At 41.6% G+C, this 24,146-nt stretch overlaps 1 protein-coding gene and 1 pseudogene across 2 annotated transcripts in view; both read right to left on the bottom strand.

Annotated features, from left to right (window-relative positions):
- Positions 1-23,882, bottom strand: part of LOC310688916 (uncharacterized protein C5orf34 homolog) — a 429,478-nt gene extending 405,596 nt beyond the window's left edge. The window contains exon 1 of the mRNA XM_083465968.1: positions 23,859-23,882. The gene's annotated coding sequence lies outside the window, so the exon portion shown is untranslated. The remainder of the gene's footprint in view (positions 1-23,858) is intronic.
- LOC310688826 (large ribosomal subunit protein eL34-like) lies at positions 15,936-16,343 on the bottom strand (annotated as a pseudogene). The gene has a single exon. The product of its transcript is annotated as a large ribosomal subunit protein eL34-like (transcript).
- Positions 23,883-24,146: the final 264 nt, after the last annotated feature.

The following is a 24,146-nucleotide window of genomic DNA, read 5'->3' as shown; positions in this document are numbered from 1 at the left end:
GGAGTTCGCTCTTTCTGGTGTTACTTATAAAACTGCAGAAGTTTTACAGTCTTGAACATGGCAGGCTCCCCTTCTCCCACACACACTCATTCCTCCTCTCAGCTTTCTCCAAGGCAGAGCTCTAGCTAATTATGGAAGTGTTTCAAACAATTTCATCCAAAAAGCATGAGGCAAGAGTTCGGCCATATTGTCTGAAGTGGGAAGGGAAGGAGGGGCAAGATGTTAGGACATGTCAACAGGTGGAGACTCTGTGCTGTTGAGTTACCATGCTAAATCACGATATGAAGTGAATCAGGCTACATTCACTCCACACGTTTAAAACACCACGATGACACTTTAAACAGTCATGGCTTTCATCAAAGAATTCTGGGAGCTGTGGTTTGTTAAGCTTTCTGAGTTGTTAGGAGACCCCATAGTTCCCTATTCTGGGAACTGTAGCTCTGGGAAGGGAATAGGATTCCCTTAACAACTCTCTGCACCCCATTTTATTTCTTGTTTTATTTATTCAGCTTATACACCACCCTATACCCAGAGGTCTCAACAAGACCACAACATACAAAATCAAACCAGAGGCAGTAACCCATTAATCCCACCCAAAAAACAACAGCAGCTCCCAGAATTCTTTAGGGGAAGCCATGACTCTTGGTATCACAGTATTTTACATGTAGGGCATGAATGTGGCCTCCATTTGAGCAGCACTGCACACAAAGTCCCCTTCTCCTTGTGGACGACAGAGGACGAGATGGTTGGATAGTGTTCTTGAATGAGTTTGACCAAACTGCGGGAGGCAGTGGAAGGCAGGAGTGCCTGGCATGCTCTGGTCCATAGGATCACGAAGAGTCGGAAATGACTAAACAACAACAACAAGCACACAAAGTGGTAGTAGGAGAACCATATTGGCTTAGGGTGCAATCCTTACCCTGTCCGTCTGTGGCAGGAGTTGAAGAAGTGGCGCAGCCAGTACCGCATGCAGAGCACTAATACTTGCGTCATCCATGATGGAAGTTGCAGGGGCACGCATAGCTAAGAGGTCTAAATTGAGCCCAATGCCATCATGTTAGGGCAGCAGGATCTGTCCAGGATCCTGTGGATCTTACGTTGGCGCAGCCCAATCCTGCCCCCAGATGCCCTGTTATGAGGGTTTATTCTGCCTTTTGCCACAACTCTTCTTCAAGGAAAGTTTGCAGTAATGGGGGCTTTTTAGTTCAGAGAAAAGGCAATAAGAGGTGACATGGTAGAAATTTATGAAATTATGCATGGCATGGAGAAAATGGATAGAGAAAATGGCAAAATAGGTCAATTTGTCCCTTAAATGTGAACTGAAGTTAATTTCTCCACTATCCTGTCTGCACTACAGATCAATGATCCCTTGTCTGAAGAGTGCAGGCTTGACACTTCATAGACCCTCTTGCAATGGTTCTCGTGGCCTGTAATAACTCATTGTTGCTTCTGCGGTTCCTTTGCCACAGGACGGCCAGCCATATAGCTAGCTACTCATTATTCATCAACTTTAGATGATATTCAGGTATTGTACTTGTGGTTACTAAATCTTGAAAGCTGGCCCTGGTCATGTGAGACAGGTGATTTTTATTTTTTTTAAAGACACACCAATAATCCACATGGGAATTAAATATAAAAGAATATATGGACTCCAAAAAGAAGAAGGTGACCCCTAAATGAGTGTGAATCCCTCTTTAATTGTTGACATTAAGAAAGCAAACTAATAAAGACTACAAAGCCAATAAATTAGATAAAAATTGGTGCCATCTTAAAAGAAATCCATCCTGGCTCATTGAAGTCTAACATCTGAAACAACTAAGCTATCTGTTTCTTTAGACTGCTGTACTACAAAAGAGCTAAATTACAGGGATCAGCTTTAGTCTCTCTGTACATTCAAGTTACGTTTTTTTGTTTTGTTTTGTTTTTGTCTGCAGGTAACCCCTTCATGTTCAAAGCAGGCATATTTACTTTGTGGGGGGAAAAGCTAAGTTAAATTTGTGTTTTTAACACTGCAGCCCAAGTATAGTAAACAGATGCTCATTAACTTTTGACAGATACGTTTGTGTCCTGCAGCTCTGTTGTCTGTTGCCTGGAGTTCAACTATATGCAAATTTGATTGCACATTACCCTGTTGAGTCCAGACAAAAAGGAACATTAGATAAAACACTTTTCCTGATAGTTGCATCAATAAAATCACTTTAACTCTCCCAACCTAAACCAGAGAAGACTGTTCAGATCAGTGATAGTCAACATGGTTGCCTTCAGATGCTGCTGAACTAAAACTCCCATCACCCCTGACCATTGGCCATGCTGGCTGAGGCTGGTGGGAGCTGGAGTCTAATAACACCTGGACATTGGCTATGTTGGTTTAGAGGTAGGTCCAGTGGAAACAGCCATCCTGTGCATTGAAAGGGAACAACCTTGCACTTCTATAGTAAAGGTAAGGGGACCCCTGACCATTAGGTCCAGTTGTGACTGACTCTGGGGTTGCGCGCTCATCTGGCTCTATAGGCCGAGGGAGCCGGCTTTTGTCCGCAGACAGCTTCTGGGTCATGTGGCCAGCATGACTAAGCCGCTTCTGGCGAACTAGAAAAGCACACAGAAACGGCGTTTACCTTCCCGCTGGAGCGGTACCTATTTATCTACTTGCACTTTGACGTGCTTTCGAACTGCTAGGTTGGCAGGAGCTGGGACCGAACGACAGGAGCTCACCCTGTCACGGGAATTCGAACTGCCGACCTTCTGATCGGCAAGTCCTAGGCTCTGTGGTTTAACCCACAGCGCCACCTGTGCACTTCTCTACATGCTCTTAAAAAGCATGGTATAAAGCAGGTACAATTGACCAAAGATGCATACTTTTCATGTTAGATGGGTTTTCATGATAGGAATGCAGAGACTGGCTTGGTTCATGTGTCACAGTAAGCCAAACCAAGGTTTAGCACTGGACATGAGCAAGCGGGATCTGGAAGAGGAGCTACAATTCCAAGAGCTCCCTAGGAAGAGGGAATGATTATTAAGCCACTCAGACCAATGTAAGTTTCAATAGTGGGAGTGGTCCCTACTCGCAAATCACTAGTCAATAGTAACAAAAACTAATCCATTCAAAAGTATGTATTCTGACAAGGATTATAAATTCAAATAGAGATTATAAACTCAAACTCATAAAGATATGTATAACACAATAATTTGTTACAGAATTAGAAATAAGAGTTTATGAGTAGAGATAAATTCATGTTAGTCCATAGTCAGATTCAATGTGGAGGTCCTAGTTTCAATCATTGAGCAGAAGTCAGAATTCAGTTATGGAACAGAAACCATGTTAGTCCATAGTCTATTGAAACTTACACTGGCCTGAGTTCTTGGTGTGCTTTTTTCTTGGTATATTTAATAACAAGAACTCCAACTTATTTAACACTGGTCTTATATAGCTCAATTTGTTCTACCCTGACTGGCAGCGGCACTCCAAGGTTTCAGGCGGGGTTCTCTCCCAGACCTACACCTGGAGAAGTTGGGGATTGTACCTGAAGAAGAAGAAGAGTTTGGATTTGATATCCCGCTTTATCACTACCCGAAGGAGTCTCAAAGCGGCTACCAATCTCCTTTCCCCTTCCTCCCCCACAACAAACACTCTGTGAGGTGAGTGAGGCTGAGAGACTTCAGAGAAGCATGACTAGCCCAAGGTCACCCAGCAGCTGCATGTGGAGGAGCGGGGAAGCGAACCCGGTTCACCAGATTACGAGTCTGCTGCTCCCCCCCCCCCGACTTAAATTTTTATTAGTTTTCATCAAACATATGTTCCAATACATTCATTGTATTAATACATCTCATACATAATATTAGCTCTGTTGAGCTTTGGACTTCCTTCCTCCCCTTCGGTAAGTATCATATATTTTCATTATGTCACATATTTTATACATTTATCTATTTGATCATAAGCTGTTGAAGTTAATCAAATCCTGCCAGTGTCTTTAAAGATTTACAGTTGTCTCTTATATAATCCAAATATTTACTCCAATTTTCATAAAACTTTTGTTCATCCTGATCTTTTATTCTCCCCGATATTCTAGCCAGTTCCGCATAATTAATCATTTTGACCTGCCATTCAGTAATAGTTGGTATTACTTCTGTTTTCCAATTCTGGGCTAACATAGTCCTTGCTGCTGTCGTGGCATACAGGAATAGGTTTTTATCTTTCTTTTTAACATCTTTTCCAACTAGTCCCAGTAGAAAGGCTTCGTTTTTTTTTTTTTTAAAGTATACTTAAACATTTTTTTAAGCTCATTGTAAATTAATTCCCAGAAGCCTTTCACTTTACTGCAGTTCCACCACATATGGAAAAGACCTCCTTGTACCTCTCCATATTTCCAACATTTCTTATTTTTCATTCTGTACATCTTTGACAGTTTTACCGGCGTGAGGTACCACCTGTATATCATTTTCCATACATTTTCCTGTAATGTCGTACAAGCCGTAAATTTTAAGTTCACATTCCATAGTTCTTGCCAGGCTTCTAATTCTATATTATAACCAAAGTCTATGGCCCATTTAATCATAACCTCCTTCACCTCTTCATCTTTAGTATGCCAATTTAATAATAACTCATATATTTTGGACATTGTTTTATTTTTGCTTTCTATAATATCTATGTGAAATTTTGATTTTTTATCTTCAAATCCCATCCTCTTTTTATCTTCTTTTAATATTGCATTGATTTGATGATATTGTAGCCATCCACTCAGTAAATTCCCCACTTCTTCATATGGCTTTAACTTTGGGCCTTGATTAGTTTTCCTAAGCAATTCTTCATATGTAGATCTGTTTCCTTCCATGTTAATTTTCTTGATGGTTAATACATCTATTGGAGATATCCACCAGGGGGTCTTTCTTTCTAGTAGATTTTTATTTCTCTCCCATACCTCATACAATGGTCCCCTAAATACATGGTTTAGAAATCCTCTGTGAACTCTTACTTTATCGTACCACAGGTACGAGTGCCACCCGTACCTGTTATCATGGCCTTCTAGGTCTAGGAGATCTGGGTTGTCCAACTTTATCCAATCTCTCACCCAGGTTAAACAAGCAGCTTCATAGTATATCTTCATGTCTGGTAGAGTGAAGCCTCCTCTTTCTTTTTTATCCACCAAAATCTTCATTTTTATTCTTGGCCTTCTGCCCTGCCAGACGAATCTTCCTAAAGTTCTCTGCCATTCTTTAAATTGTTTAAGTCCTCTGATCACAGGGATTGTTTGGTACAAAAATAACATTCTGGGTAGAATATTCATTTTAATCACTGAGATTCTACCTAAGAAGGATGGTCTCCGTCTGTTCCAAATTTCTAAGTCCTTCTTAATGCCTCTCCACGTAGTTTCATAGTTATCCTTATATAGATTTATGTTTTTTGCTGTCAACCATATTCCTAAGTACTTAGCTTTTTTAACAACTGCAATGCCAGTTTTTTGTTTTAGTTCTTCTGATTCTTTTTTGCCTACGTTCTTGACTAACATCTTTGTTTTGTTTTTATTTAATTTGAACCCTGCTAATTCTCCAAATTCTTCTATTTTCTGTAAAGCTTCCTGTATGCTTTCCTTTGGGTCTTCTAGAGTGAGGTGAGTGAGGCTGAGAGACTTCAGAGAAGTGTGACTAGCCCAAGGTCACCCAGCAGCTGCATGTGGAGGAGCGGGGAAGTGAACCCGGTTCACCAGATTACGAGTCCACTGCTCTTAATCACTACACCACACTGGCTCTCAATGAGACCTTCTGCATGCAAAACAGATTCTCTTCCACTGAGCTACAGCTCTTCCCTGAAGTATGGTTGTTGCGGAATGAATCTTGGACCCTAGTGCTCTACACAATAGTTATATAACAAAATTCATTTTTTGTCAATGATTGTCCATGTGTAGCATTATCGTCTTTCTTTATTTGGGAAGATCTTTCCAGAAATGATTAAGCCTTTAATATACTCAAATAAATTATTCTGTAAATATTTAACTTTTTGATAAAGCTACATCCATGTATCAGCTGTTCAATGCACAACATCTGTAACTCCTAAAACCTCATGCCTACTGTGCATTCCAGACTTTTATAGCTTAATCTGCTGTTTGTTTTGACAGCATCAATTTTTTTTTTTTTTTTTACTGAAGCAGGGAATAAAAATATTTTTAAGACTTATCAGAGGTCCAAATCCTGCAACTCTTCATTACAGGGTTATAACTTATTCCCGAATGTAGTTAACAGTGTTGCAGCTAGTTTACATTTTTGTGTAGCATAGGAATATTGTGGAAGAGAAGCTAATTATTGGTGGATAAAATACAAAGGTTGCACAGTCAATCAATCTGGGTTATTAAATAAAGTGAATGAGGAAATTGCTCAGTTTTAAAGGTGGGGTTCACAACTGCATGCACCTGTTGACCTTGCTAGTAATTTCATTGGTGCAAGTGACTATCCAATGCCAAGTGTCACAGTCGGATGATTACTCCCTTGGGGGAGCATTCTACAAACATTGGATTAGATTAACCTTCCCCAACCTGGTGCCCTCCATCTTTAATAAACAGTTCTCTGCTCAATCATGTGGCACCTCACCTAAGTTGAACTACTTTTAGGAATGAATAAACATTTCACTTTGATTGCATTTTGAAAGGGAACTGACTTGTTTTTCACCTCCCAGACTTATGTACAAGTCAGAATGTAATAGCCCTCTCTGAGTTTTGTGTTCTGGTTGTCGGCTCAAAGTATATCCCCAAAGGCATAGAAGTGTGTATATTAAATAAAATATATTTAGAAGTGTGTACATTTAGAAGTCTGTACATTAATTAAATGTGTATTTAAGTACTTTAAAATATATATATATAGAATAATGTGGAAATTGTGACAGAATGAATTTAGGAAATTGACACAGTTCATATATAGACTGATTTGTGTATTCCTAACTACTATATATGCAAAAAACAATTTCTCTGTATGTATGGAGACATCAAAAGTTATATATTATTAACTAAGTCCCTTAATTATGGAATTAAGTTTTCAGTACTGTGAATATTCATTTGCGTATCATAGAATCATAGAATCATAGAATCATAGAGTTGGAAGAGACCACAAGGGCCATCGAGTCCAACCCCCTGCCAAGCAGGAAACACCATCAGAGTACTCCTGACATATGGTTGTCAAGCCTCTGCTTAAAGACCTCCAAAGGAGGAGACTCCACCACACTCCTTGGCAGCAAATTCCACTGTCGAACAGCTCTTACTGTCAGGAAGTTCTTCCTAATGTTTAGGTGGAATCTTCTTTCTTGTAGTTTGGATCCATTGCTCCGTGTACGCTTGTCTGGAGCAGCAGAAAACAACCTTTCTCCCTCCTCTATGTGACATCCTTTTATATATTTGAACATGGCTATCATATCACCCCTTAACCTCCTCTTCTCCAGGCTAAACATGCCCAGCTCCCTTAGCCGTTCCTCATAAGGCATCGTTTCCAGCCCCACTGAACTCAGTGGAAGTTATGCTAGGATAAGCTAAGGATCAGACTGTTAGGTGTGGCTGTCTTTCATCCCATAGATCTCATTAGAAAATAGATTTTGTTTCTAATTTTGCTAGCTAAACCCCACAACTTTCAGATTGAGATGCTGGTCTAGGAATGATAAACTGAATGATCATATGCAACAACAGCAGCAAGAATACTCATCGCAAAATACTGGAAGACCCAAGATTTGCCCACGCTGGAAGAATGGCAGACGCAACTGATAGATTACATGGAACTGGCAGAAATGACTGGCAGAATCCGAGACCTGGGAGAAGAGACAGTGGAAGAGGACTGGAAAAAGTTTAAGGATTATCTACAAAAACATTATAAACTGTATGAATGTTAAGAAGATGCAGGATAGGAAACAACATAGCACCAGCAACTTAATTGAAAGAAATTTAAGAATAAGTGATGTTTAAGAAAAAGATGAAATTTGGAGTAACATTATGTCTAAATTAAGTATTTGATAAAAATATTTAAAGTTGGAGACATAATATTTGAAAATTACAAAATAAGATTTGGAACAAGGTGATAAATTGCTGCTTATAATTTTATAATTGGGAACGCAGGAAAGGGAGATGTGAGGAAGTCCAAAAGGTTATGGAAATATGATTTATAGACAGCTGATTTCGTTCTATATTTTCTATTCTATGTTTATATTTTTGCTTCTTTCTTTTTATCTTTGTTTGTTGTATCTTGGTGATGGTATTTTATATGTTTGGTGATTTTATTGTTCAAAACCTTTAATAAATATCTTATAAAAAAAGATAAACTGAATGATCATAACTGCAATAAACAAATAAATATGAAACTTATATAAGTAAAATACAGTTTTCTGGTATAATACATAATCTCCTTCAGCTGTTTACCTTAATTGCACATCTCGTCTGGTGATATTCATCTGTTCTAAATGTTATAGTGGAATTTGGACATCAAATATAAAAGTCATAAAAATGCCAATTAAAAGCCTACTGAAGCAGGTGCAGCAGTTTAAGAAATTTACAGAAAAGGATATGATGTTGAGGGAGATGAAAGGTGAATTTCGTTTTGACGACAATAAATAAAGTTCAAAAGGGCTTTTCTTGACATTTCTGATGTGGTCTGAGCATCTAAGCTGTTTAAGAATCAGCATCTGTTGCCTGCAAGGATTTTATCTTCTTGATTGATGGGAAATGCTCATCAGGAGGATACAATCCTGAAGACATTTACTCAGCTTGGCAGAAAATATAGGATCACCAAGTTGCTTTACCCTTAACAGGACACTAGTTGGTGCAGATTAGGTAAAGGTAAAGGGACCCCTGACAATTATACATTATCTATTTCACTGGATGTCCAAAATTTGGTGAATGCTGACATGCTGACAATCCCAGGGGAATTTTGTAAAGGCCCCCAATTATCTCACCTTGGGGGCATTTGAAAGAGACAATCACTATTAGATGAGGGTCTACAATATGTGCACCAGTGTATCCCTGACATTTTGGACATTTACAATTATTTATTTGGGATGGCTGGCATTCACCAGATTTCAGACCCTTCACCGTCACATGCATTGCCCTAAAGGATCCTGGCCACATAGTCATACAAGCTGAAACTTATTTTCAGCATTGTATGTAAAAGAGTGGCGTGATTCATTAAGTTGCATATGTTTGAAATTAAAATAGCTTGTGAAACAGTCCCTTTTATTAAATTGCTAGTAAACCTTTTTGGGGTGGGGGGTGGGGAACAAATCCAGGATTGCTTTCTCATAAGAGGAGCTGGGGGGGGGGTAGAGATAGCATTACATAATCACCATGTTGCATCCATTTAACAGCCTTCATTTCACATACACAGAAAGAACCTTCCTAACATCCTGGTCATTAGAAAACGTGCAGCTGCATTCCAAATCCGGTGTAAGCAGACATTTGAGTGGGGAGACATTTCTCCCAAAGTTTCTACTGAACATGCTGTGCCTCTGGATTTTACCACCTCGGAGCTTTAGTCCATCTTCTTTTATCTACAGAATCTACTACACCACTCCTTTCAAATGCCTGTTTATTACCCCCTCCCCGAATGATTCCTTGTAAGAATGTTCCTACTTTAGCGTTTCTCATCAAGGTGACTAGAAATACAGTGGTACCTCGGGTTACATATGCTTCAGGTTACATACGCTTCAGGTTACAGACTCCGCTAACCCAGAAATAGTGCTTCAGGTTAAGAACTTTGCTTCAGGATGAGAACAGAAATCGGGCTCCGGCGGCGCGGCAGCAGCTGGAGGCCCCATTAGCTAAAGTGGTGCTTCAGGTTAAGAACAGTTTCAGATTAAGTACGGACCTCTGGAACGAATTAAGTACTTAAGCCGAGGTACCACTGTAGAGAGAATCTTGTTTGGATACATTTGTACCCATTGCTCTCGCATAGCCCACTAAGCAACATGAGAATAGCAATTCTCAGCTCTCTTGTTATTCCAGCCTTCCCAGCCTCATTCATGCTGCAGCAGTACGGGCGAGGGATACTGTAAAGGAGATGATAAGCTTTAAAACACACTCACCCTGCAGGGCAGAGGACAAAGAAGATCGCAGCTGTCCAACTATTGGCTCTGGATCTTATTAATGTCACCGAGCACCGACTCCTCTGGAGCTGCAAGCTGGGATTTTCCTGCCTTCCACACACAGGCCTCTGAATGAACCGGAGCCAGCCAAACTTTATGCAGCTAAATAAACTCACTATTACTCAAGAGGTTTCCTCCAGAGCATAAAAGTACAACAAATGGGGTGGTGTTAGGACAATGACCCCATGGAACCATGTGAAGTCTGCAAATTGACTCCTCTGTTAAAGTATATCATGATGTGGAGGGGGCGGCGGTGTTCATCTGTCCCTCCTCCTGACTCTAAAATGTGCTCTTCAGTGGAGTACAATATGAAGCCCCCTGCAGTGGGCTTGCAAAGAGACGCTGCTGTATTCCTCCATTGCCTTCTTGTAAACCTTCCCTGTGATCAGAACCATAGAAATCTCAGCCTACCGTATGCTTCCTCATTATGTTTCAAGTGGAAAAGCAAAAGACATGGTTTAAGAGTGGTGTTAAATACCATACCTGCAGGGTATAACACGCACATGAAGCAAGTGTTTGAACTTTTCCCTCTTTATGATACATTTCATTAACCGAAACATTTTTTTAAAAAGAGCTCCCTTTGAGGGAGTTAAGTTCACGGCAAACCTGATACCTTCCCCGTTGTCCCACTGTTAACAAATTTGAGGCTGCTTCAAATGACTGCTTGTAAAGTGGGATCAACACATATCATGTTCTATGTGTGCCTTGCAGGTTGAATCTAACCAGAATCAAGGAAGGTGGACTGAAAAATATAGCTGTTAACAGGACCATTGAGTGCAGCAGCGTGTGTGGACCGGAAAGCGAGCTATTGCCTAAGCTTTCCGTTTTTAAAAAAGAGCCCTATATTTATATAATAAAACCAGCACTGTTCAGCAGTTGAGGCACTCCACTCATATACTACAATGTGTTTGCAAAAAAAAAAAAAGCTGAGTGTGGTAAGCAATAAAAGTGAAATGACTTCCCTTCTCCTGGGGATTGTCTGCCTCCAGGGTTCTTCCGCCCTCAGTTTTTCTCTGCCCCATCTTGAGGTCAATTAAAAGGCTAAGAAGAAAGGGGTCTTGGAACCTAAAAGAGAATCTTGGTGGACTTTGATGAAATGTATCCATGGGTTGGATCCAATAATTCATAGTCAGAGTAGACCCATTGTGTGGGATTCATGTGTGCATGGAATAAGGTTCACTCGCTCAAAGCATTTCAGCCCCCTAAATTTGCTCTAGGGGATTGGGAGAACACATTTAGGGGATACATGGGCATGTGGGGGAAAGTAGAAGTTGAAAAAGTCATATTGCGTGAACAGATCTTATTCCATGTATACAGACCCCACTTTGTGCTACATTGAATTCCACCCACTGATGGTCTTATTCAAACGTTGTAGACCATCTAGTTCAAGAACCTGCTCAGTGCAGGAAATCCAGAGCTAGAGCACTCCCCACCAAAACAAGACCTATCCAGATTCTGCTTGAGGCAGGACTCACCTACCACAGAGGAGGCTGGTCCATTAAAGTGAATGGGGCACCATCAGACCAATCTCAGTCTGCCTTCAGCCATACATCACCCTGATTGCCTTCTTATGTACAACCAGTCCAGCAGGCTGTGCTGCTGCCTGTCAGCTTCCTTCACCTTAGTCTGAGTGTTGCCCTTGTAGAACTCAGGAAGGAGGATAAAGCTAGAATTAGTTGGCTCTCCCTGTCCTTGGCTCTGGCACCACCAGTTGTTAAGCGCCTTGACCAATGGGCACCAGCTGCCAATGCTCTACCATCAGGCAAAATGATGCAGCTGTGGTGGGGCAGTAGTGAGGCCTTGGAGGAAAGTGTGGTTTGCACAGTCTGCCATGTGCCCTCTTGGCTACCTTGCTGGCCACAGGTATGATGGCGCATGCATCCCCATTGGCGGTGTAGAAGTACGATTGAAGTGCCCCTTGAGTCAGTTACTGCATGTGAAATGGAGGGTACTTGAGCTGACCTTGGCTTGAAGACCACCAGTGAGCAAGACCCTTCCCATGCAATGGGTCCATTGTTGAACTGCCCTTACTGTCAACAAGTTTATCCCATTGTTCAATTGAAATCTGCCCTATTAAGTTCATTAGATCTAGTCCTCCTCTCTAGGGCAGCAAAGAATCGGGTATTTTGTTTAAGCAGTGCTGCCATGTCTCCCCAGAGTCTTCTCTTCTCCAGGCTAAAAATACTTGGCCTCTTCAACCTTTCCTCATGGGACTTACTTTTCATACTTCTGACCATCTTTGTTGCTCTACTCTGGACGCTTTTGAATTTATCTGTAAGTGGGGCCAAAATTATGCTGGCATTTAAAAAGTATTTGGCTATTTGAATAGCAAGTATGTTAACAACAACAACAAAAATACTGGATGATCAGTAGGATTTATTTGAAGTAAACATGTTTAGGACTGGGATCCAAGAAGACTTAACATAGGAAAGTGCTTTAAGCTGAGCCAGGCCATCAATCCATCTAGCTAGTTCAGTACAATACTAGGGATAGGGAACCTATGGCCCACTTGATGTTTATGGACTCCAACTCCTATCAACCCCAGCCAGCATGGACAGCAGTCAGGGATGATGGGATTTGTAGTTCAGCAATATCTGAAAGGCCACAGGTTCCCCACGCCTGGTCTTCATTGATTGGCAGCATTCACCGGGGGTTCAGGCAAGAGACCTTTCCAGCCCTGCTTGGAGATTATGGGGTCTAAACTGGGCCTTTTTGCAATCAAGGTGTGCGTTTTTGTTACGATATAGAAGCAATGCGGCCGCGAGCTGCTGCTAGCTTGGAAGCAAAACATAATGGGAATGTTGGGACTGTTCCGTGGGAAACAGAGGGACAGTCTTTTCACAGTGCGAAGCACCGGAATTAGCTCAGAGTGTAATATGAGCTGTACAGGAAGTACGGGAGGAGTTTGTCTCTCTGCTGTTGGAGTTTGAAGAGAGCAGACGTGTTTTCTGTAACGCTGCAAAGACAGAAATAAAGGCATGTAAATATGTTTCTGTCTATCTCTTCCCCCTGCCCGGGGGGGGGGGGGCAGGAAAGAGGGTGTGTGTTCTTCTCACGCTGAGGAGGATCGCCGATCGCGACCTAGCCTGTATCCTGCTGGGGAATGCAGACAGGGAGGTCAACCGGAGATTCAAGCCGGGTGCCTGGAGAGTGGCCAGTTTCTCCCGAAGGAAGGCTTGAATCCCAACAGTTTTGCCTCTGTGGTATGTATGGTCCTTCTCTAGTGTGGAAGTCCCTTTGAACTCAATGGCATTCTGGGTAAAACATGATTAGGACTGCACTGCAAGTTCCTCTGAGTTCAGCAGGGCTTTCTTCTGTGCAAATATGTTTAGAATTAGGCTAAAAGGATAAGAAAATGACTTGTCCTTGTTGACTTGGCGCCAATGGCAGGTTTTACTGTATACGTCTCATTTTCTTGAGCAAGTGGCCCTCTCATTTACTGCCCCCTGCCCATTAAACCATGTAGACCAGGTTTTTGGTTCACACTAGTCTGGGGAATGATATGCAACCAATGGGACTAAAATGGGTTTGTGAAAATAGACTCTTGATCCTCTCTTGGATAGATTGCTTGAGGTCCATCGGCTGTTATCTTCAGAGAGTCGGCAGTTGATTATGGTGGGCCAAATATTTTCCCAGTATACAAAAGGAGTAAACATGGAACAATGATAGTCACTGCTGTTGTGCTTTAACAAAAATACTCAAACATGATGATTAAAAGAAAGAAGTGCCAGCAGAAATCGCACCAATTGGTTTGGTGCCATAGACCTTATCCGCACATCAATGAAGCACAATCTTAAATTAATTAAGACACTACAATAGACTGTTGACTTTTGAAGAATTCTCCAAAAATGTTCTGTGACACAGGGTTTGTTGGAATTGGTTATGATTTAAGTTTCCCATAACTAATTGCTTGAGAGATAGCGCTCCATCAGTTGCTTTTCAGAGGGTTGAATATTGTAAATAAGGATTGCCATTTGGCTTCTGGATCAAGTTCTATGTTATAGTAGTACAAGGGCCAGCATAGCTTAGGACCAAGTTATTTAAGAAACTATCTAATCCCTTATATACCCACTAGGTCACTGCATTATGCAGGTGATATTCACCTCAAAGCCCCCCAAATATCAGAATCCTACTTCAGAACAACTTGGAGCAACACTTTCAGTGTGCTTGCCTCTGTTTGTGGCTTGGCATCCCTGTTGATACATGACAGGCACCCACTAGTTGTAGTTTTTGCAAACATTGAAGACTTTTTGTTTTGATAAGGCTTTCCAGCATGCGGGTTGTTTTCTTGTTTTTTTTAAATGTCTTGACTATTTAATGATATGTTTAAAAACAGCACAAATAGTTGTTTTCTGTATTGTTTTTAAACCTATTTTTAGTTTCTTTATTATTATATGTTTGTACATTGCTTTGAGATTTATGTGAAGGCATAATAATAAAAATAATAGAATCGTGTAAACATTTCATACACCAGTAGGACAATTCTAGGCAAGTATACAAGGACCAAAAATAATAGCTCTGTTTCAAGTGATTTAAATGTTTTCCAGTTCCATTTTTCACATGTTACCATTTTAATGAGAGGAGATTTTTAATGAAGTTTGCCAGGGATGTTACACCAGGCATGACTTGTACCTGTAGCTTTAGGAAAGCAGCCTGACTTTCCAATTCAACCTGCTATTCCCCCCATAGAGCTACAATTCTTCCCTGGGAAGAGGGACTGGTGGTCATACAGCTGTGAGAATTGCAGCTTGGGGGGTGGGTGGGTGTGAATAGGGGTCTCCTTACTACCCTCAGCACCCTTAACAAACTACAGTTCCCAGGATTCTTTGGGGGAAGTTATGACTGTTTAAAGTGGTATGTTGCTGTCTTAAATGTATGATGCAGTTGGCTCAGTGAGCCAGCTGGAAATATACAATGTTATAATATTAAAATCTGAACATTCTCCAACCCGATTGGCCTACATCAGTTCCAGGGAGGACTGGCTACTCTACAGCAGGCTGTTTGGTTACATGGTGCCCACACAACAAGAAAGTTTCCCTATTGTTTCTCACCTGGATCATGCCCCTCTTGTTTCTCTCTTCCTGTGTGTGGTGGGGCTTGTTTTCCTCTTGAGCCTAGAATCTCCATTCAAAGTTCAGGTCTTCCCTTTGTACTTGCCTGCCTTTGAGGAGACCTCTTTGAACCACAGTCTGCCTCTTGATCTCCTGTTTGGCTTTACCACTGTAAGGCTGGTTTTCTATCTTTGATCTCTGGCTTGGCAGGTTTATTTTGCTGAGGCTATGTCTGATCTGACCAAGTTCCTTTCCCCACTAGATCTGATCTGCTAAAGACAGCTCAATGTGCCCCATTCCCTCTCTTGCTTCTTCAATAACGAATGATGCCTGCTACTTTCCCCCCTCATTCTAAAGTGCAACTCCCTGGTGTCTTTCTACACTGTAGTTTTTTGAGAAATAAGGTGTTATGTACTGAGCTGAATCCTAGAACAATAGGATCCAGAATGCAACTGTCTGATTGGTTGGCAGGAGCCACCCAGTCCAGCTCCAGGTGGAAGTGAATCAGCAATCAGGCTTCTGGAAGAAGTGAATCTGCAACCTGATTGGCCTACAGGAGCAGCCCGGAATTAGCCAATCACATGGGGCCCATTGTGTAAATAATGTATATATAGCTAGACGTTTTGGGGGAAGTTTCATTCATTGCTACTATGAGCTGAATAAAGAGCATGAAATTCACACTCGACTCTGAGTATATTTCATAAGGCAAAAAATGACTACCACTTTGATACCAATCAGCAATAACCATAAAAACCCATGGAATGGAAAACATGATTTATTTATTTATTTATTTATTTGAAGTTAAATCTTCATTTATTAGGCAGACAACACAAATTGTCACTTTGATTTCTGACTCTGTGTTTGGGCCTTCAGCACCTTGACAACAATCTTCTGTTCTTCAATAAGGAATGCATGTTTGATTCTGTCACAAACACATTTAGCACACACCATAGGCTATGCTAACATGCTTCTTTGCTTTTGACAGCCTCATAAGAACTTTAGGGCGAACAGCACGAACACCACGAAGTCTTCCTGGGCACACACCGCATGCAGACTTTGGTGCCTTGCCCACTTTCTTGGTGTACAAATAAACAATCCTGTTGCCCGGTGTCCGGGATAGCCTGGTCTTGTTAGAGGCTGTGCATAGGACAACCTATGTCGGTATGTTAGACGCTGGACCATTTTGTCTGGAGTGGCACCGGAAGAGCGGAAAACATGATTTAAAAGAATTTATTGACATACATCTATGTATCTTCTTTTGGTGAGAAATAATTTGCTTTCGGTACTTGATTTGTTTGCAAAATGCAACTGCCAGCATCACCTCCCCCCACCCAAAGTCTGTACTCCAACAAATCCCATAGTATCCAACATCAATTACTTTTCCATTTTCTGGATCAGTGCTTCTCTGAGAATGGGGTGGCTTTTGGTACAACAGCTTCTGATAGATGAGTTGGGTTTCTTGAACCGCAGTCAGATGCTGATTTTATACGGTGCATGAACTTTGTTATTTCCAATGCCTTTCTCATTGAGCTACCAAAAGATCTGAAAACTGTAGTTATAATTACTGGTTTCCAGGCCCAAAGCCAAGTGCATCATTTTGCTTGATTTTGATGTAAGCTCTGTCCTTTGGGTAATAATAACAGGAATGTGCTTTATTGCTCACTCCTCATTTCTGGAATCAGATAGCTGTGACTTCCTTTGGATGGAGCCCTTCCGTGGTGTCTTTGAGATATTTCTGTTAGTTGCATTTGCTTCAGTGTTGGCATCAACCCAATGAGGATCCAGGATAGAGTGAAGTGCCTGGGAATGGCCATAGCTCAGGAACAGACCATCTGTTTTCCATGCACAAGGTCTCATCGTCAGTCCCCAGCAACTCCAGGTAGGACTGGGAGAGACTCCTGCCTGAAAACCTGGAGTGTCTCTGCCAGTCAATGTAGACAATACTGAGCTGGATTCACCCATGGTCTGACCTGGTATAAGGTGGCTTCCTATGTCCTCATGTATTGTGGTCTGCAAACTGTCATGAACAACTTGCTGAGCCAAATCTCCACTGGGCAGGTGGAAACAGTGAATCTTATGTACATTTACTTTGGATTAAGCATGTGCAGAGGTGAAATGCTAAAACTACTAATAACTAGGGGTGCTGTGAAAAATCGAGGCGAGCTGCTAGCGTAAATTATGCAGAGGCTCCCAGATTTCCTTTCTCATGGAAGGGAGAACTGTCCTGCTCCATTTGACAGAGGACAAAAGTTGTCTTGTTGCAGTTACATTAAATATGAAATTTAATGTGTTCTTTCAAGCCAAATCCCATTTTAGATGCCAACCTGTCGGAGGAGCTTTGTTTTTTTTTTTAACCAATCAAACCTCACTGACGACACAACATATATATATATATATATATATATATATATATATATATATATATGCAGGTTTTGGTGTCCTCGGGTGTCTTCCCGTGTAAAAGTTGGGGTGTCTAGGCGACGTTTCGACGAGGTCTCACTCGTCATCTTCATAGACACCCCAACTTTTACACGGGAAGACACCCGAGGACACCAAAACCTGCATTCCTGTACCCGTGAAAATCTACGAAAACATATATATATATATATCCCCATCCTAGTGTTTTCTCTAGATAGATTGATTACATGAATAAACCTGAATGGGTTACAGTTAACTCTGGAATATAACTACAAGGTTACTGGGTTAATGAGCATCTGCTGGTATCAAGTGACACAAGGAGAGAGAGAGAGAGAGAGAGAGAGAGAGAGAGAGAGTTGATCCTGGTAATAGGATCCTATGAAAGAAAAACAACCCACCAATCACGTGCAGTTAAAATATTTACATTACAGCAATTATTCTTTAAAGAGAATCTTTATGGGAAGGAAACTATGGAGCTGATATTTCCTTAAAAAGAAACTACCAGAAACAAAAGCAAAAACAAAAAAACTTGTTAATTCTCGCTGCAGTCTTTACTACATACAGTTTTGGGTGGGCAGTATAGACAAGCAATGTACAGTGGTACCTCGGGTTCCATACGCTTCAGGTTACATACGCTTCAGGTTACAGACTCTGCTAACCCAGAAATAGTGCTTCAGGTTAAGAACGTTGCTTCAGGATGAGAACAGAAATCGTGCTCTGGCAGCACGGCGGCAGCAGGAGGCCTCATTAGCTAAATTGGTGCTTCAGGTTAAGAACAGTTTCAGGTTAAGAACAGACCTCCGGAACGAATTAAGTACTTAACCCGAGGTATCACTGTACTAGTGATGAGTAGAATTCAGGTGATTTCCATGTTTTAATGAAATATTGATTGTAAATGGAAAGAGAAGCTGCTGAATTGCAACTCATTACCAAACTTAAAACCATGGAGAGACCTGGTCTGAACAGAGACATTGGATTCTTATCTCATTATACATGACTAAGCCATTTCTCACCTTCTCACCCCTTGCCTTTTCCTGTAAGACCTATTATAGTCGCTAAGAGTCGTCAACAGGCTCATCTCAGCTATCTGCCAATCTCCCATTCCCACCACCCTTCTGAGTAATACCCCTCCCCTCCTTCTCACTATATAGAAGGATCTGGCAACTTCTGTTTCAGTGTATCTGAAGAAGTGTGCATGCACACGAAAGCTCATACCAAGAACTAACTTAGTTGGTCTTTAAGGTGCTACTGGAAGGAATTTTTTTATTTTGTAAATGGAATGTACACTACTTACAGAGGGGACTTCATGGTAGGTTCACTGACTTCCCACAGAGGTTTGTGGGTCGGTGGCAGTGGCAAGGAAGTGGGCATTCTCTGTGGCAGCCCCCAAGTTGTGGGATTCCCTCCCCACAGAGGCATGTCTGGCACCTTCACTGAGCAGCATTTTCATGAATGCTAACAATGCAGCTCTTTGCTACCTGAGCTGTGTGTGGTTCAGGACTCACCCTATTCCTGTGAATCTATTTTAACTGTTATTAAAAGTGATTTTTAAATTCTTGCAACCCACCCTGGCTCCCACTGGTGAAAGGCCGGTAATAAATTTAACACCAACAACAGTATAAAATATTTTTTAAAATATTAAGCAGTACATAAGTGCTTTTAAACAAACAAAAATGTTAGAGCCGACCCAGAACATTTGGCCACCTGAAGTGAGTGGCAAGATAGCCTCTGCCACATTCTACATTCAGAAGCTGACTGAACTTGCAGCTGAATCATATCTCAGCCCTGCCTACAGGACAGCAAACCTGAGGGCATCAGGTCACCCTACAGAATGCAGGGCAGGTGGTACAGTGCACACAGACAACAGCAGCAGCAGCAGCAGCAACAGCAACCACCACCACCTCACTGCTTGTTCCTCAGCAAAAGCTGCCAGAGGTTAGCTCCCTCACTCTGCCTCAGTTTTCATTTATATAAATATTAGTATACCACGGACTCATATGAAATATCAAGGCAGCGCACAGCAACACACAGACACACAGAGACAGAGACACCCTTCCCATAAATACAATACAAAATAATAATTAAAATGACTGGCTAACAGGGCTGACCCACCCATGAGATATACATCGGGATCAAAGCTGTCAACTTTTCCCTCTTCTTGCGAGGAATCCTATTCGGAATAAGGGAATTTCCCTTAAAAAAAGGAAAATGTTGACAGCTACGATCAGGATCTGCTGCCTCTGTAGATCCTGCCACCTGAGAAGATCACCCTACTTAGCCTCATGAGTGGGCTGGCGCTCTCTCTCTCTCTCTCTCTCTCTCTCTCTCTCTCTCACACACACACACACACACACACACGCACACACACACCTTCCACCCTGCAAGGATTAGGAAATGGTAAACTATCTGACACTTTGTGCTAACACACATTCCCAACGTCACACCTCTCTCTCTCTCTCTCTCTCTCTCTCTCTCTCTCTCTCTCTCTCTCGTATGTTTTGGGGACTAGAGTCCACAACCTCCCAGAAATATGTCTTCCCTCGCTGTTTCCCTGAAATGAATATGCTTCAAGAAAACAAACAAACATGGAATGCCAGTTCCTGTTCTGTCTTAGATAGAGAGATATGGTAGTTTCGGATGGTGCGTAGGAATAACACTGCCCCAACTGCTCTGGGTGACTCTTTTAGCAAACTTTTACGGTGCATTTGGATGTTCTTACCACTCCATCTAATTCTCTACAGGTTCTTTCAAAAACATTATGTAATGCATATTTTACTTTTTATAGCTTTTCCCGAGGCTCTAAAGTTTCCGCTAATGCAGTTCTGAAAACACACTATTTATGCAACTGGACTATAATATCTTTATTTTTATGCAATTCCGAATGCAAAAGTGAGTGACATAATGGGCTCCTCCCTGTGTGCCTATTGAGACACTGGAGAGTTTCATCCGAAGCATTTTATTGTAAAGGCAATGTTATTCCCATCAATTTTAAAGGGTTTGGGGCCATTCCCATAACATGCAGCTTTCTATGCTTGTCCTGGTTGCAAGAAGCACACAGAGATTCGCCCAGCAATAATGGAAAGGCAGAAAACACATGATGCATTATTTGAAGCTGAAGACTAACAAGGAAGTTTGTTCATAGACTTTATCCCAGGGATTGAAACATTTGTGTACATTGTCTCGTTGGATTTTCAGGATATAGAGAGGTAAGATTGATTTGTCCATTGTGAATGTGGGTTCAGGCTGCAGGGCACCTTAGTAAAAATGAATATATATACATATGAATATGTATACATATACATATACATATACATATACATATACATATACATATACATATACATATACATTATACACACACAAACCAGATTAAGCTTAATTTTTAATCAAAGGCAGGCATATTTACAGCCTTTGTGTTCCAGTTTTGCACAAGTCTGTTCAATGGACTCTTCAAATGCAGCGCATTAATTTTCAGTCACTGCTTGTGCATTTGGGAGTTCCATTATTATGAACTAATAATAAAAAATAAAGGTGGTATCAAACTAAGTGCTTCTGCTTGAGAAAAGATTTCCGCTTGTGCAGTGGAACTTCTCCCCCCTCTTCTCTTTCTGCATGCTCCCTAAACCCTCCCCAAATCTCTTGTCTATTACATTTATATCCCACCTTTTCTCCAAAGAGCTCAAGGCAATATACAGCAGGGAGAGTAGAGTGCACAAGTGGAGAAGCTTTTTCAGCCTGAGAATCACAGTTCCTTCTGAAGAACCTTCTGAGGGGCTCATGCCAGTGGTACTACTACTACTACTACTACTTCTACTAATACCCCACCTGCCTGACTGGGTTGCCCTAGCCACTCTGGACTGTTTCCAACACATATGAAAACATATGAAAACATTAAACATTAAAAAAATGTTTTATGCAGGGCTGCCTTCAGGTGTCTTCTAAAGGTTGTGTAGTTACTTATCTTTTTGGCTCGGGGGTCACATAATTGAGCCTGGGACCTTTGCATAGAAAGCAGATACTCTACCACTGAGCTATGACCTTTCTCCATCAGGCAAAGAGGGGCCAGACAGAGCTCTCAGATGCATTAGGAATTGATATGGTAAGTGCAAAAGTCCGATTTATATCCCCAAGCAAGTTCTGATAGCTACCGTGGCCCCAGGAAAGTTAAGGGGCAGTGCTCTGCCTTAGTTCCATACACGGTGATGAAACTGAATGACCTAGAATCACGCCATTTGGCTTTTCCTCTGGCGAAGATCATGAAGAAGAAGTTTGGATTTGACATCCTGCTTTATCACTACCCGAAGGAGTCTCAAAGTGGCTAACAATCTCCTTTCCCTTCTGTTAAGTTGTGGGTTGACATAGCAAAAGACACAGCGATGATTCCGATGCCGGCGTGAAGGGCGATGGATGGAACACAGTGCTCTAGCCAGAGCAGTCAGCTCTGAATTGGTTCTGTCCAGTGATTTCGCTCTGTGATTCAGCTCAGTTCAGAGGATGGCCGCATCTGGCTGTGCTCTGATGTCCACCGATCCCACCTTCGTCGCCAGTGTTAAGTTGTGGGTTGACATAGCAGACGACACAGTGATTTCTCCAAAGCAGCTCTTTATTTTGTAAGCTGGAACAGAACTAAGCTGAGGGACTCAGTCAGCCTGCTTATATAGAGGTACAGAACAATTGTAACTGTTGCAACGTTCTAAAACTATCCAATCACTGAACGTCACTTTTCGATCCTTTATTTGCATACAAAGCTATCCAATCACTGAACGTCACTTTTTGATCCTTCATTTGCATAACTACCCACAGTATCCCCCTGCTGGCCCAGGGTGAGAACTTCAGTACATAACACCTTCCTTCCCCACAGCAAACACTCTGTGAGGTGAGTGGGGCTGAGAGACTTCAGAGAAGTGTGACTAGCCCAAGGTCACCCAGCAGCTGCATGTGGAGGAGCAGAGCAGATTACGAGTCCACCGCTCTTAACCACTACACCACGCTGGCTCTCCTGCTCAAGCAAAGCCAACAGCTTTCTGTAAGCTTTATAATGCGCAAGCAATTAATAGGCATTATGTATTCAGAAGACAGTTTCAGGCAAATGTGTAATGTGAGCTGCTTTAGGATAGTTCATAAGGAGGCCTTGGACTTCAGGATATTATTTTAGCAGAGCCTGTCAGTGTAGGCCCAAATCCAGCACAAAGTTAGTCATGCTTAAATCCCATTAAGAGCCATAGGACAAAGTTAGTTGTGAATCATTCATATCCTCCCAATTTCAACGGCCCTTTTTCTTTTATTTTCTTTTTCTGGATTTGGGCCATCGTCAGTTTAAAACTTGCAAATATTAGAACGAGTGAATGAATGTATGTAAATGAGACACAGCTGACTGCCTCGTCTTTGGCAGCAACTCTATGCGGTCACCACCTCTCCCACCAGTCTCAATGTGGCATCGCTTAACACCAAGCATGGTATGTGAATTTTCCTCTTAAAGCAGAAAAATATGGTTGAGAGGTCAGCATCAGTTTTGCTTCGTGATCAGCGTCTCTAGGCTGCCCCATGTTACTTTTTCCAACATGGAACAAGCTCTGGAAGAGCTCTCCTCCACAGGCTCCACTGGAATGAATGAGAACTGTTTTGTGGCTCTTGCAGGTGTCATTTTTGTTGTGCATTCATGATTTCTGCTCATGATACTATTGGGGCAATCACATGTGATTCTACTTTCAACGCTACTTGCATACCCTCCAAGTGCCCCTATTTTCCAGGGACAATTATGAAAGCCGTCTTGGCTTCTGATTTGATCCCGGAATGTCCCTATTTCCCCTGCACTCTTCCCACTTTGGATCAAATCTATGCTTCCAGATGCCATAAGAAAGCTGCAGAGATAGTGCAGGATAGTACGCACCCCGGAAATTATCACTTTCTGCTTCTGCCTTCTGGAAGAAGGTACAGGGTTATAGCCTTGAGAGAAAATATTATGAAAATGATATATAGGTGGTACATGACCCCAGTCAAGCTTGCAAAAATCTACCATCTGCTCAATAATAAATGTTGGAAATGTAAAGAAACTGAAGGTACATTCTTTCACCTTTGGTGGACGTGCCCAAGGATTAAGGCTTTCTGGGAAATGATATATAATGAACTGAAAAAGGTATTTAAATATACCTTTCCAAAGAAACCAGAGGCCTTTCTCCTGGGCATGGTCGGCCAATTGGTGTTAAAGAAGGATAGAACTTTTTTTATGTACGCCACAACAGCAGCAAGAATACTGATCGCAAAGTATTGGAAGACGCAAGACCTACCCACTTTGGAAGAATGGCAGATGAAGCTGATTGACTGTATGGGTTTGGCAGAAATGACTGGCAGAATCCGTGATCAGGGAGAAGAGTCGGCAGAAGAAGACTGGAGAAAATTTAAGGACTATCTACAAAAATATTGCAAAATTAAAGAAAGTTGAATGATGTTGGATTGGAATTAAGTGGTTTCAAGCTGTAATTATGATAAAATGGTTTTCTTATTCGCTAAGTAAGAATTTGAAGTTATAATAATTTAAGATGCTGAGATAAGGATTTGCTATATAAAATTTAATT

Source organism: Podarcis liolepis, assembly GCF_965112155.1.
Source record: "Podarcis liolepis genome assembly, chromosome: 11".
In the NCBI taxonomy this organism is placed as follows: Eukaryota; Metazoa; Chordata; class Lepidosauria; order Squamata; family Lacertidae; genus Podarcis; species Podarcis liolepis.
This window is presented reverse-complemented; position numbering and strand designations above follow the sequence as displayed.